We start from the raw sequence: 14792 nt of genomic DNA on the forward strand, positions 1-14792 counted from the left end.
CAATTCAGTGTAGGTGGGTCAATAAGACTTGAAGCCTTGAAAATTTGAAGACACAACACACAGAAAGACTATTTTACTCATTTTCCCTGTTTCGCCATTTTCCTCTGTCGATATTTATCTTCTCTTTCTTTCTTTCTCACCATAATGTATCTTTATGAAGTGTGCAAAAAAATTGAACCCAAAAATATGCTCAACTCAGAGTAAAATGATGAACCTTAGTTTTTTTCTGGGTTGAACATTTTTCTTTCACTTTCAGTCTCCAACGTTATATAAGGTCTCATTTGATTAATAATCAATAAGCCAAGCTTTTGTGGTTCCTCTTATAATCCTGGTAAATACGCAATCAGTTGATTAGACATGTAAATGATATTGATTGATAGCAAGCAAAAAATTGAGTTTCAATCAAATCACAGGCAAATGTATCACTTTTTTTCACCACTAAATTAGAGCTTAAATTATCGCCATTTTCATCATTAAAAGGTTGATTGTTGGTGCCATTAAACTTTATCTAAATTTTGCTCATTTAATATCAATTTGATTACATTTAGATAAATTGGTTGAATGATTTGAAAGCATGTTAGAGTACAAAAAAGCTAGAAGAAGAGTGAAAAAATGGGAAAAACATTATTTGATATAAAGTAACATATCTATTTGATTCTGGTGAATGATTCCAAGTTGATTCCAGGGAAACAGGCAATTGTCTAAAATTAACCTGAAATCAATGACCTTCACCATGGTAACACCAAAAATACTGGTTAACATGAGCAATTTAAAGGAAAGGAATCCATTAAATAGACTTTTTCCTATCGATAAAAATGTTTCCCTCTTTCGCCATCTTTCTCTTTTTCTCTGTCTTCTTTCATCCTCCCCTGACCTTGGAATATGTCGATGACCTTCATTCCCTTTTCTCTTTCTTTTCCCTCTTTCTCTCCATGATCATCATGACCATCACCATAACCATAATCATCTTACAACCATTATTATCATCACTTTCATTTCTTTGCATTTCTTACCATTTTGATTTACCTTTCAAAACTCATCTCTCACCCAAACCCCATTGACATAGAGATTAATTTCAATGTAAATCATTGACAAAACCAAATTAACTTTCAGTTGGATGAGAAACAAAAACTGTTGAAATGCTGGTAAACACAAAAGTTTCAAGTCAATGGCCTGAATGTTATTTCAAGGTTAGTTGAGGCAAGAATAAAAAGGAACCCCAAAAAAAGGAAAGAGAAGAAAGTGAAGATAAATAGTTGCAAGGAAAAATGCACTAAAAATGAAACTTTAATGGCCATTCGCCACCATTCTTGACCAATTAATGATTTACATTTAAATTGTTTCAAATGTTGAGTCTCTTCAGTTGATCCATTGACTATGGACAACAATGAATCCTTTTATCCTGACCTCAGGTCACATTGGAAGTGAATAAAATGCGCTTTCACTGATCAACTCTTTGTTCATTGTTATGTGAATATAAAATGTTTTAAAGCAGAAAATTAATTTACTGGTCAACTTGAATCGATTCATCAAAATTACTTAAAGAGTTAACTTTTACTAATGATTGATGTTGAGGAAAGGGTTTCCGGGTAAAGGTCCATCTGGCCAAAGGAAATGGTCATCTTATCATCAGCATCTTGACATGTTGTAACCCAATGCTTACTAAATGTTCAATGTTCATCTCAATATCATTAAATGCATCTTAAAACCTTCAAAACAATCAGTTAATCACGATGTTAATTTAATGATTTATTTCTCTTCTCTTCTCTTCAATTAAACGACAATTTTCACACAATTTATCTAAATGATCAATTTAAACTGTAAACAATGATTTTTAAATGATTTTCAGCCCAAAAACTGAAACCAAAAGTGCAATAAATTATCAGTAAACTCAAATAACATCCTTTTTTTGGGTGTTCAGTTGAAAATGCTTTTCACCAGATTTTTCAAGTTTATTTCCTTTTCAGTTCCATTTAATCCAGTAAACATGATGACAAAATCCTTGAAACAATTTACTCTTCCAATGAGTAATTAATGATTAATAAAAAAAAGTGTTGATTAACGCGAGTTGAAACAATGTTATAAACAATGATGATTGAACATTTGACAAAAGAGTAATCAATTGTTCAACCAGTTAATCAGGTAATTGGCCTTTTCCATGGGAAAACTGATATTGTGATGATATTTATGGTGACAATGAAAGTCATGAAAGATGAACAAGAAAGAACCAGAAAAGAGAAAGCATTTAATATCAATTCAAATGAAAAGGAACCAAAAACTGGTTTTCTTTGTATAATCAATGTTAATGATACTCTAAGTTCAAGGTTTAGTTCATGAGTTTTGTTATAAAAAGTAAAAGGAACCTTTTTTGTTGTTGTTGAAAAGGTCAAGTGCGGGTTTATAAAAGTTCATTGATCTTGATCAACATTTTCCAGTGATTACAGGGCACCAGGAAAAGTTGACTCAGGCTATCCTTTAGACCACATTAGTCCGTTAGTCTGAGTTAGCAGTAAACGAATCAACCTTTTCCTTCAACTGTTTGGGTTCACTTTGGTTTACATTTTTACTAATTGACCTTAGATTAAATTGAATAAACTAATCAACTTTTGAAAATGTTGACTTTGGCTAATGGACTATTCATCATCATCACAGAATAAACAGAATTATCAGAATTTCCATTTTCTTCTCTCTTCTTGGAAACTTCTTGTTCATCAAAAAAAAGAGACTTTGAAAGATAGCAAAAGCCATAATTATCTTCAATTAAGTTGACTGTATTCATGGTGAGTAAAAGATATGCCATGATGAGGATGAAGAGGATGAGTAAAGGTAAGGGAACTCTGTTTGTTACATTGACTTTTTTTAGCTTTATAACTTATTTGTTTATGTTTGTTGGTTGGCTTTATTAAAAGTTGAATTGCAAGATCAACGAACTGTAAATGTTAATGTTAATAGCCTTGTGAATGAAACTGAGTTCATCAACTGACCGCAACAATTGGCTAAACTGGATCATTTCATTTCTCATGTTTTTCCCAATGTCTTTGGAGCCTTTACAAAGCGCTCTTACCTGTGACCAGTAAACTTGTTGCCCATTTACAGGTCAAAAAACTGTTGAATACAACAACAAATTAGGAAAGTGTTAACCTTTTTTTCAGCAGAGATTTACTTTCACTTATGAAAAGGTTAACAAAAACAAGGTTGATTGCCATAATTGTAATTAAGGATTGAGTTGAAGTTTAACCGATGGAAACACACATTAAAGGTCAATCAACTTGATCAACACTTTTTAATCACGGATCAATGGTAATCAAAGCATTATGTCTGATGGTTAAATAAATAACCTGAAAAATGGAAAGATGATAATAAATAATAATCAGAATAAAGCTAAACCAAGAGAAACGCTTTTCTCGCTATTCAATGTTTAAAGTGAAAGGTAAAGCCAAAGGTTGAACTTTAAGGTTCAATGTAAAGGTAAAGTACGAGTATGAATATTTACCGTTACATTGGCCTTAAGGAAGGGCCAAGAAGGAACAAGAAGAAGAAGAAATAATAAGAAAGTGAAAGAAGATGAAAAAAGTAAAGAGAGAAAAACTTTCTCTGTCTGATCCCCAGCAAGGTAAGGAGGAGGGAAGATGAAGGATGAGAGAGGTTAAAATGGATGGATTCCCTGTAAGACGATATTAAATGGTGAAGGAGAAGAAGAACATTTTTTCTTCTCTTTCATCTTGATCATCTTCTTCCGCTTAATACACAGTTATAATAACGTTTTGGTTACCTGTTGTACTGTTGGGAGGAAGAAGGTGATGAAAAAAAAAGAAGAAGAAGAAAGAAAAGGTAAGATTCATCTCCTTCTTTACCATCTTCATCCCCTTCTGTTTAGTTTACAGCATAATAAACATTAAAAATAGGAACCTTGAGTTTGACCTTTAAAAAGTTATCAAAAAAGGAAAAGTTTTTCCTTCCAATCTGTTTCTACTTTGAGAGCCAATTGTTGAGCCAATATTTTTCAATATCATCGCCATCATTATCATCATCCTCATCTTCCTCATCTTTCATTTTTTGATCCTTTTTAGGTAACCTTTTGGCTCGTTTAGTCTCAACCAAATTGACAGCTAAAATATCAGATTCAAGATTTACTTTCATTTAGCAAACTCAAATTTATCCAAAAAATTGATTCGAAAATTGATTTAAAAATTGATTTTCTGTATTTATTAATAGTCAAAGTTGGTCGATCATGTTTTGCATGATTATTGTGACAGAAAACTGAACATTTACTGAGTCATGTCTCAGGTTGGATTCAAGTTGAATCATTGGCTTGTTTTGCATTAAATAGTCATGATTCAGCTTTCATTGAACATTTGTATCATGTTGAAGGTTTTGTCACCTCAACAGTCAAGTTCAACTAACTGACTAAAGGTTTAACTTGCGAAATGAGGTATTAACTGTTGATTAATCTGAACTTTATGCTGATAAACATATTGCAATAACATGTTAATCTATTAATAATTATCCGATATGTTGAACGTGATGACAGATGATATTGAATGGCGAGAAATGCATTCCAAGACGATTATCATTTTGAAGGTGTTCCTCTGTTAGGGTCATCTAAGGTCTTTGCCGTGGTTTAAACTCACGAAAAAACAAATAGAAGGTAAAAAAAAACGAAGGAAGTTTGATGAAGATGAAAATGATGAGAAGTAAGATGTAAACATATCATCATCATGTTGTACAGTTACTCTCTTTATTTCACTTTCTCTCACGCCATTTTCATTTTTAATAATTTCACTTCATCTTCTCGCCACTCACCATCAAATGGACTCTTTGTTTTGACCATTTCCGTGCTCATCAACATTAATGAGAAAGTAAGAGAAAGAAGGGAAAAAAAGAGAGATGACCTTTTCGTACAACTTCCTCTTCAATGGGCAACATTGGTCAATAATATTCTTCTGTTGATTGTCCATCTTCATTCCGGGTTGATTGTTGCACTTTTCAAGGCCACCCTTGTACAGATTGAAACACATTCTTACATGAAATTTGATAATCAACTGGCGACCGTTGTCACTGGAAAGGTCACTTTGATTGACTCAATGATATCAATGACAATCAAAGTGATACTTTCTCTTCGCATCCGTCCGTCAATGAAGACGCTATGTTGCGACCAAATGTGGACTATTACATCTTTGTATCAAAGAGCTTAAGTAAAAGCTTAAAAGGGTTTTTACTGATTCTCATGACAAGATGACAAAAAAGGATTACAGATGAAGATACCAATGAAAATGATCAAGAGTCTGTTTAATTTGGTGATGAACTGTAAACAAATTGTTATAATTTGTTATTCTGTTTACAGTTTAACTCAACACAAAAGGTAAATGAAGGAAAAAAAAGGAATGAAAATAGCCGATGAAAATGATCTAAATTGATGATAATAAAGTAAAATATGATTCAATGAGATGATAAACAAATGGAGTAAACAATGGATTAGGTGCGTGAAACGTGCCTACGTCAATAAGCATTAGAAAGATGAAGTTTTTTTACTCTTCTTTTTATCCATGGAATCGATCTGGTCAAGCAAAACAGATTGGTCTCACAGGGAGAGTGATGAGGAAGAAGATATATTTATATAAAAAAAGAAGAAGAAGATGCGGGAAGAGCAGACAAAGAGATGGGGTTGATGATGATATGAAAGGTAACCATTATCAGTATGGATTATGGATGGAAATGATGACTGGATGATCCTTCCGGGGTCAGTTTCGGACAAATAACCATTGCAACAAAAAACACACAATTTAATCTTTCTCTCTTCATCAATCATACAAGTGATCATTGAATCCTTTTTTTTTGCTCTTGGTTTCTTTTTTAATTACCCAAACAATAATCTTGATTGTTGCACTTTTGATTACTGTTGTAGGGTGAAGAGTTGTGCTGATCAGTTGGGTGATAATAAAGCCTTTTTTTCCTTCCCTGGAGTGTTACCACTGTTGACCATTACTTTCTCCCTTTATTGACCACAAAAAAAGCATGTCTACACAACTGGATGGACAATGTATTAATACAGTTTGTCAATTGAATTAAAAAGTAAAATGAGTTTGACCAATGAAGGAAAAGATGAAGATGAGGCCAAAAAAACACAGAAGTTGACTTTCATTTGTTTGCATATTCAATCAACCTTTTCATAGTAAATGTACCAAAATGAGGAGAAAAAAAAGCTTTTTGTTAATTTAGTTGCTTTCAATTCTTGACCATTAATAAAGATTTTGTCTTCTCTCTCTCTCTCTATCAATATGATGGAAATGATGATCAAGATGTCCAGATAAATGAAGGGCTGTGGTACTTCAATTGACTCTAAAATTAGGTTCGTTTTTCGTGTTCACAGGACGCTCTCTTTAATATTCAGTTTTTTTTGCGATTTCATTTTGACCTTTTTAACTTGACTAAAAAAAGGATGATAAGATGAAAGAAGATGAAAGTGTTCATCATTCATCTTTGAGTGAACAGAAAGGGAAGTTTATTTTCATCCAAGACCTCCAAGACTTTCTCTTCTCTTCTCCTTATAATTTTTAATTCTTCTTCTTCTTTTCTCCTTTTTCATCGGTCATTGGTCTTGATAGACCCACAACGGACGCAGTTAGTTTCAACAGATTTACGGACGGGAAGTTACAGGACCTAAGAGTCAAAAGTAGAAGTAAAAGGAGTAGAAGGGAAAAAACACGGAAAAGAGACCTTTTTATGAATAAGGACCCAAAGAGTGGTGGTCACTTTTTTGTCCGGCTAACTCTTTTTTTTTCTCTCTCGATCTTCTTGTTCACCATTTTACAATGGATGAGAAAAATTGAGTTGGGAGAGAAAAGAGTGAGAAGAGGGAAAAAAACTGGGAGAGGTTGACCTTTACTCCTTCTGTCCATCACAATAAGATTTGGGAACAAGAAATGACCATAATACATGGATTGAGAAAAGACAATAATATGAGAAAGAAAGTTTTTATTTTCTTCTTTACTCTTCTTTGCTCTTCTTTTTCTTAAAGCTTTTCCTCTCTCTCTCCCTCTCTTTCTATGGCTCGTCAATCCTTGAGTCACTTTTCACCCCTTTATTGAGGTCTACAGGTGAGAGGGAGTTAAGGTTAAGGTGAGAGTCTAGCAAATCTTAACCTTGGATCCCTTGACATTGTTTTGATTTCCTTGGATTATATCCTTTCCAGTTTGATAAAGCAAACACCTTAACCTTACTAACCTTTTATAACCCTTTTCCCATTCATATTCACCTCGACACAAAAAATATTTCATCCCATTTAGAGCGACAAATTTTCATCTTCATCTTCATCTTCATCTTTCCTTTTCCTTTTCACCTTCACTTTTCCCTTCATCCTTCACTCATCTTTAGCCTTTCATTTCTTACCATTGGGAACATTTAGCTCGGTCTCAAGACATCAACTTATCAACCTAATAGAGTCCACCTCTTCCCATCAAAGACAGAAAGCAATCAGTAAATTTTACGCATTTAACGATTTCCCTCATAATTTTTGTTCTCAATGAAAAATTTTGTTCTTGAACTGAAACTTTATTGAACTCAATATTATCATTTCAATACTTTATTAAAGGCACTATGCACACCAAATGAGCACAAAAAACACATATTTTAATGTTCGATCTGTAGTACATTTAAAGTATAACTTTGATGAAACAGAAAATTAAACTTTCAGTAAAACTGGATTCTTATATTTTCTGGCATTTTCTTGGTTATCAAAAATCACCAATTATCCCAAACATTTTGAAATAAAGGCATGAAAATATCACTGATTGTCGTCTGTCAGAGACGGCTGAAGCTGAAAAATAACTTTTACATGTTCCACTGAACAAGTTTTCAAATTTAAACAAAATTCCAATCGTGTAACACCAATTAATGAGAAAAATAATTTTGTCTCAAATAAGTTTAACCTTTTTGACGTTTCTCAAAATTATGATCATAGCATTGATTAGATGAAATAGATATAGCTAAAGCAAGTATTCAACAAACTCAGCAATCAATGAGCCGAAAATAGAAAGCTTTAGATAGTTTTAGAGCAAATATTAGAGCAAAAAGAGCGAAAAAATAAACTTTCAAACAATGAAAAAAAGCATAAACTCAATTGAAATAACAATTTTGAATTCATAATTGTTGCACAAACACACAAAACCAGCGTTCAAATGTTGATCAATTTTCATCTTTTTCATCCACTTTCTCTGATCATTTCCTTCCAACCTCATTTCCTAACCTTTAAGATGCAAAAGCACAAACACACAAAGTGAATCAAAAAGGTGTCTAAACGCATTTCCATCTTAATCCGGTTCCTCTCTTGTCACCCACATCCTTTCATTACCACCACAGTAAACATGATGAACACCTCCTTTACCTCCCTCTAAACCACCCTTTCAAATAGCGATTATTGGAAGAAGAAGAGAAAAGAAAGAAAAGAGTTTTCTTGAAAAAAGCAAATGTTTCGCAGTGAAAGTTGATTCTCATTCCGTCATCGTCTTACATCCTTTTTTTACTTTCAATGGTCATTTGAGGCCAAAAAAGATTGACCCCTTTTTTTAACAATTACATCCTTTACAGCCATTTTATCGCAATAAACTTAAAGAGTTGACCATCTGTAAGAGTCGCACCCTTTACACTCTATTATCAAGTGTCCATTCAATGGTCAATAAGATCTAGAGAGAGAGAAGGACTTTGATAAAATTGTTAAAACATTTTCACATAATCACAAGTCAATAGAGAGAAAAGCCTCGTTTTTTGTCAATGCACTTTGTAATGGACTTTGTTCACCTTTTCAAAATCATCTTAAGAAAGTTGTAATAATATGAATCGTCAAAACATAAATACACATAAAAAAGGTAATATTATTACATTAAAAGTCACTTTTGTGGTTACTCGCAAATAAAAAATACCTTTAAAAGTATCTCTTGGACAAATGTCTATAATGGACAAACTGAAAGGAAATATTACGTTTTTATAATAGACTAAATTGTAATCATTTCAATGTTGACCATTTTATTTTATTTTATTTTTTTCCTGGAATCACTTTTTTACCTTTCATTTTCACAAATGCAATCACTCTTTATCACTTTGGACAGGCTAAATGACCAACAGACACACTCATGATCAACTCGTGCAAAAGCAAATAAATCAAAATGTTAAACGATTCAAGTTGAGTCAACTCTTCAAATTTCAATTTAATCATTGAAATCGATTTGAATGTACAAGAGAAAGAAAAAAAGGATCGAAAGGTTTCCAATGGTCAATCTGGTTAAAGGGATTCTTGAATTTCATATTTTCTGTCTTCACTTGGCCAGATTTTCAGGCCTTTTTGCATTGCTTTTTACCTTGCGCTTCAATTTGTTGTTGTTTTCATTGACTGGTGAAAGCAAAGGTTTTACATTTGAAAAGGTAAAATTGGCCAAAATGGTCAAAGGTGAACATCAAGTTGAAGTGTTTGTTTCAATTGTGAGAAGGCCAATGTGAAGACGGAACACAAAGTTTATTGAAAAAGCTTTCAAAAGGTTATCATAATTTTGGCCAACTTTTCAAAGCAATGATTAGCTTCTTAAGAAAGGGTTTAACACTTTTACTTGATTTACCCAAAATAGCAATTGTTGATTCATTTTGTGTTTTTTTTTTGCATTCAATTTAACAGCCAATTGACAGATTTGGTTTCATTCATAATATTTTCATATTTACTCACCTTTTCAGGCAAACGTTTTTGGTATAAAAAGTGGTTTATTGTACCAACAATGAACTGAAATTAGTATTGAATTTCAACAATTTCCTGCTGATTAGTAATCCAATTGTGATCAACTGATTGAAACATCAATTGGTTTAAAGGCTAATTTCAACTTGTAACCAACCATTATAAGCAATCATTTAGCCTTTAACTAATCATCTTAGTTGGATAACTTGTCATTCATTTCATTATTAAATCAGATTCATGAATCGCAATCAGTAATCTTGATCCGTAATCTTAAGCAAATGTTATGAAAACGAATGTAAACCGATCAAGAAAATTTCATTTTTTCTCTTCTCCATCATGTTAAGGCCATTGAAGCCTCTTGTCCATCTTCAAGATTAAACTGGCCAATTAAGATTAACTGTTGTGCCTCAAGTTGTACACTTGAGTTGTCAACGGCAAACACATTAAAGTTGATTAGCGAAAGAAAAAAGTTTAATTGTTTCTCAATTGAGCGTCAAGTTTGGTTAAAGTTGATTTATATCAAAAAGATTAAGTTGAGTGTTTTATAGTGAAATGAATTTTCAATGAATGACACTTTTGACTCAATTATAAGCAAAAGTGTTAACCGTTATTCAGACAAAAATAGCGTTTCGTGTTTTAAGGGAAAAACAAAGGTCGATTTGAAAACATAAGCACTCCAAGGTGACCCTATAAGGGAAGGGAAAAGGTCACAATACGAGTGAGTCCAACCAATACATGACCTGACCAATTGATGATCCAATGAACCAATAGCATAAAAGGCCGTTTCTGTATAAATCGTCAAATGGCTTTTCATCCATATTTTGTTTTGTTGTTTGATAAATCAAATGTCGATTTGTGGGTTGGATCTAAATGCATCAATATAAATATAACCTTAAAATGCGGACCAAAGTTGATCGCGAGTTTTTCCCTCTCATCATCCTCATCATCATCATCTATCGGTTTGTCATTTTCATTTTTGATGAGTTTCAAGCTTTTTAAGGCACAAAGATTATGGAAAGATGAGGAAAGAAGGAAAAAAAGGCGAAAAAATTAATGAAAAGAATCACAAAAAGATGCGGAAAAATAACCCAATATATTATTATCGATATTATTATTGATATTATTATTATTTTGGGACACTATAGGCCATCTTATAGGTTATCAAATTTAATATTTATTTTCAATTTTTGTCTCCAAAAATTATATTAAACTGAACATTGAACAACAGTCGCGATCAGCTTTTCTGGTAACAGCTTCATATCAAACTGGGAGTCGAAATGAACTGGGAATGATAAAGTTACATTCATCTGATTCACTCAATTATAGTTCAATTGGTCAAGTTTGAGAGTCAAAAATAACTTTACAACTTTTGAAAATTGTAAATCAAAAGAAACGGAAACTTGAAATCGATACTAAAAAAGTTCAACTTTGCTTCTGATCTTTGATTCTAAAGCTTTTAAAGCTTGTCTCATCAATTGAAATTCAAATCATTTTCAGCCAACAATTAATCTGATTTGAGCTTCATTTGCAAATGAATTTTTAGTCCAGTTTTTTGTTCAGTTTAGCTCGTCTTCGAGTCTCGATTTACTCAGATTCATAATTTGAAGGAAACTGAAACTTTCTTAAATTTGGAATAAAAATTTCTTCAACTTCTGATTTTTGATTTTAGTTTTTATCATTGAAACTACAATTTAAACAATCTTTAAGTTTGAATTCAACTTTCTTTGATTGAAACTGAAACTTGAATTTGTTATTGAAATGTTACTTCGACTTGATGGTGAAAAGAGTTGATTTAATAAAAAATGTTTAATCGAGAATTGATTTGAATCGAATTTTGCAAATTAGTTTTTCTCGAGTTTTTTTTTCGTGCATTTTGCTTATTTCCGAATCTCTATTTTTACTCCAATTTTTAAGTTTCATTTTGTTTTTTGGGTTAATTTGTTAACGTAGAGAGGAAAGGTCAATTTGTTAACTTTTGCTGCTTGGTCAGCATGTTGATCAAGATGATGTTAACTTTTAACTTGACCCATCACTTCTCCCTCTCATTCACTCAAACTCATCTTCTTTTGACTCTTATATGTTTTTGCTTGTTACTTGTTTATTATAATTGTAATAATATAAATAACCTTGCAATTGGTTATCATGATGAGACTTACATACAAACAGAAAGGTCAATCAGGGTTCATCTTAATTACAGGGTCATGTGTGCAAAGATTTTAGTCTTGGGAAGGGACAATGCAATTAGGCAAAGGGCAACTCTCCTTGACTCTCACCAAGGGTCAAGAATTGGCCAGTAGAAAGTATTTTTACCTTTAAAATGTGAACAAAACAAAAAGAAGAAGAAAAAAAGGAAAACGAAATTTTTTCCTTTTCTGTTTTAATAATAAAACAAAGCGCGTTTGCTGTTTATTTTCATCTCAATTGGTCCATTCAATGATAAAAGTCATGTTAATATTTACACGCAAAAACCAGTGAAAAACTGTCTGCTCATTTCATCCCTAATTATATTACATTATCATTATAATTATGTTATCATTATTATCATGTTATTGTGGTTGATAGTTTTCATGTTGTCTGGTTTTGTTTTTGCTTCGTTTTCCTGTGCAAGAGACTCGAGGTAAAGGCCAAAATCAAGAGCGTTCACAATTCAGTTAAAGGTAGTCAAAAGATGAACACATGGAAATGTTTCAAGTTTAACAAGAGAAGGTCAATGTTGATCATCATCATTATCATCATTCGTCTAAACATTGACCCTTAAGGGCAATCATTTTTACCTTTTTCCATCTTTTTTTTTTCTTGACCAATTGCCTTTACTAGTTGGTCAACTGGTGAACTTTCACTTTAACCTCACCTTGCTCTTTAAAAACAGAAGAAAAGGTAAAAACATAATCTCAGAAGCAGCAGAAGCATCTTAACTATCATCATCTCCATCATCATCTTTATCATCTTTCATAGAAGCAAAACAATGGCAAAGGTCAATCAGTGAAAGTATAATCAGCAATTGAAATGCAAAAACCTTAACAGCAAACTTTACAAGACCAATCAAACTCGAACAGTTTGAAAGACAATTCAAGTATTCAAAGTGTTGCTCAAAGTGTAATTCATATCACCAAGTGAAAGGTGAAAAAATGATCAAAATATCGAAGATTCCTCGAAGAAGAAAAAATTTCAGCTTTAATTTGAACAAATGATTAGATAAAGTTGAAATGCAAAAACTTAGACTCAATAGCAAGATTGAAAAACTGAAAAGTTGAGCACTTTGGAAGACGTCTTGAAGTATTCAAAGTGTTGCTCAAAGAGTAATTCATATCGCCATGAAAGGTGAAAAATTGGTCAAAAAAGATTCAAAGTTTGATCTGTTCAAATCATTGGACAAAATTGAAATGCAAAAACTGAAATTCAATATCAAGATTGAAAAAATTGAAAACTCAAGTTGAACAGAAAGATGTTGAGATTGAAAGTGTTGCTGAATCCGATATGAAATCTTGTATCGAAGATAAAATGAAGAGTGAAAAAATTTGTGAAATTTTCGGCCAATTCTCGAACTTTGGAGAAAAGTTCATCTTTGATTAGAAGAAGAAGAAAAATGTCGAAAAATGTGATTTCTTTTTATGGTCATCCTATAATGCTAATGATAATAATATGATTATTAAAACGGGAAAAACTGTTAACTGACTATTGAAGAGATACTCATATCAGATGCTCTCTACCTCTCAGCCTGTCCTCTAACCCACCCCACTCCCCTTTAACTGTGTGTCTGCTGTTTTGGCTTGCTTCATGTTTAATGGTATTATTACTTCCTAAAGGAGAGGTTCCAATGGCAAAGGCATTCACTTTAAGTGAAGACAAAAAACTGTTCGCACAGATTGCACCTAATATGGTTCCTCATTCTTCCTATGGCAAGCTGCAACTCTCACTTTGACCTTTCTCTTTCTTTCTCTTCCTTCATCATCTTCTTCTTCCTTGGTGAAAATGTCACTCAGGTTATATTTACAAAGAAGAGCTGAAAGAGGAAGAGCGATTGAGAAGGTTAATACTTGCTCCCTTTCATTCCGCTTTATTTACGCGCGTGCCAATAACAGGACACTTCTGTACGCGTGTGACCTCACCCGATGGTGACCTTTCACTCTAAACCTTTTCTCTCTTTTCATACTCTCTCTCTCTTCCTATTGCTTTCTCCATCAATCGATGGGTAACCAATCAATCGAAGATCGTAATTTCTGTTCATCAAGTTCCGCTTTACTTTTTCTTTCTTTTCCCTTTCTTTTTTTTTCTTCCTTTTTTGGGTCCTTTTCATCTTCTTCCTGGTTCCTCTTTATCATCCTGACCGTTAAACATATAAACATAACAAGAAATTGTCCGCCAGACTTCATCATCCTTTTCATCTTAATCATCTTTTCCATCAGCCTTAACTCTCTCGAATCGCTTTCAGCCTTTTGTTGCCGATTCAAAAATAAAATCAAATTTCAATTAAATTTCGAGACAAAATTTTAAGCCATTTTTAGATGAAAACAACTGTAAAAATCTTTTCAAAGGCAAATGTTGAACAACTTGAGTTTAATGTTAACCATTTGCCATTTTTGTTCAATTCAACTTTGGGTTAAAAATTGTATCACATTTGACACCAACTTAGGAACCGTTTAAAACCAGAAATGAGCAAAAACTCATTAACGGTTAACCCGTTTCCACGTTGACTTTGTTTAACATTTGAAAGTTGAACAGTTTGCTTAAACCTGTTGAACACAATTTGTTATGAACAGTGAAAGTGTTAATCAAAAAGATTCAGTTCATTTATGGTTTTGCCGTTTCTTATTGACACTATCCAGAAGAGTCCAGACATGGTCAAGACTAGTTGTTACCTGCAGAGCTAAAGAAAAGTGATAAACAGTAAAGCTCAAAGTGAAAGGGCAATAAATTATGTCAATAATTGGTATGAATGGTCAGTTGTAAAATAGGAAGAAGAAGGAGAAGAAGCAAAAAAATAAGTAAAAATGATGAACATAAACAGTAACATTATTATGAGTGTGTTGTGGTTATGATAAATATGCATACAAATAAATAAATATACATACAT

The sequence above is a fragment of the Tetranychus urticae genome, chromosome 2 (genome assembly GCF_039701765.1).
Source record: "Tetranychus urticae isolate SD_2017Ah chromosome 2, NJAU_TeUrti_SD_1.0, whole genome shotgun sequence".
Taxonomy (NCBI): Eukaryota; Metazoa; Arthropoda; class Arachnida; order Trombidiformes; family Tetranychidae; genus Tetranychus; species Tetranychus urticae.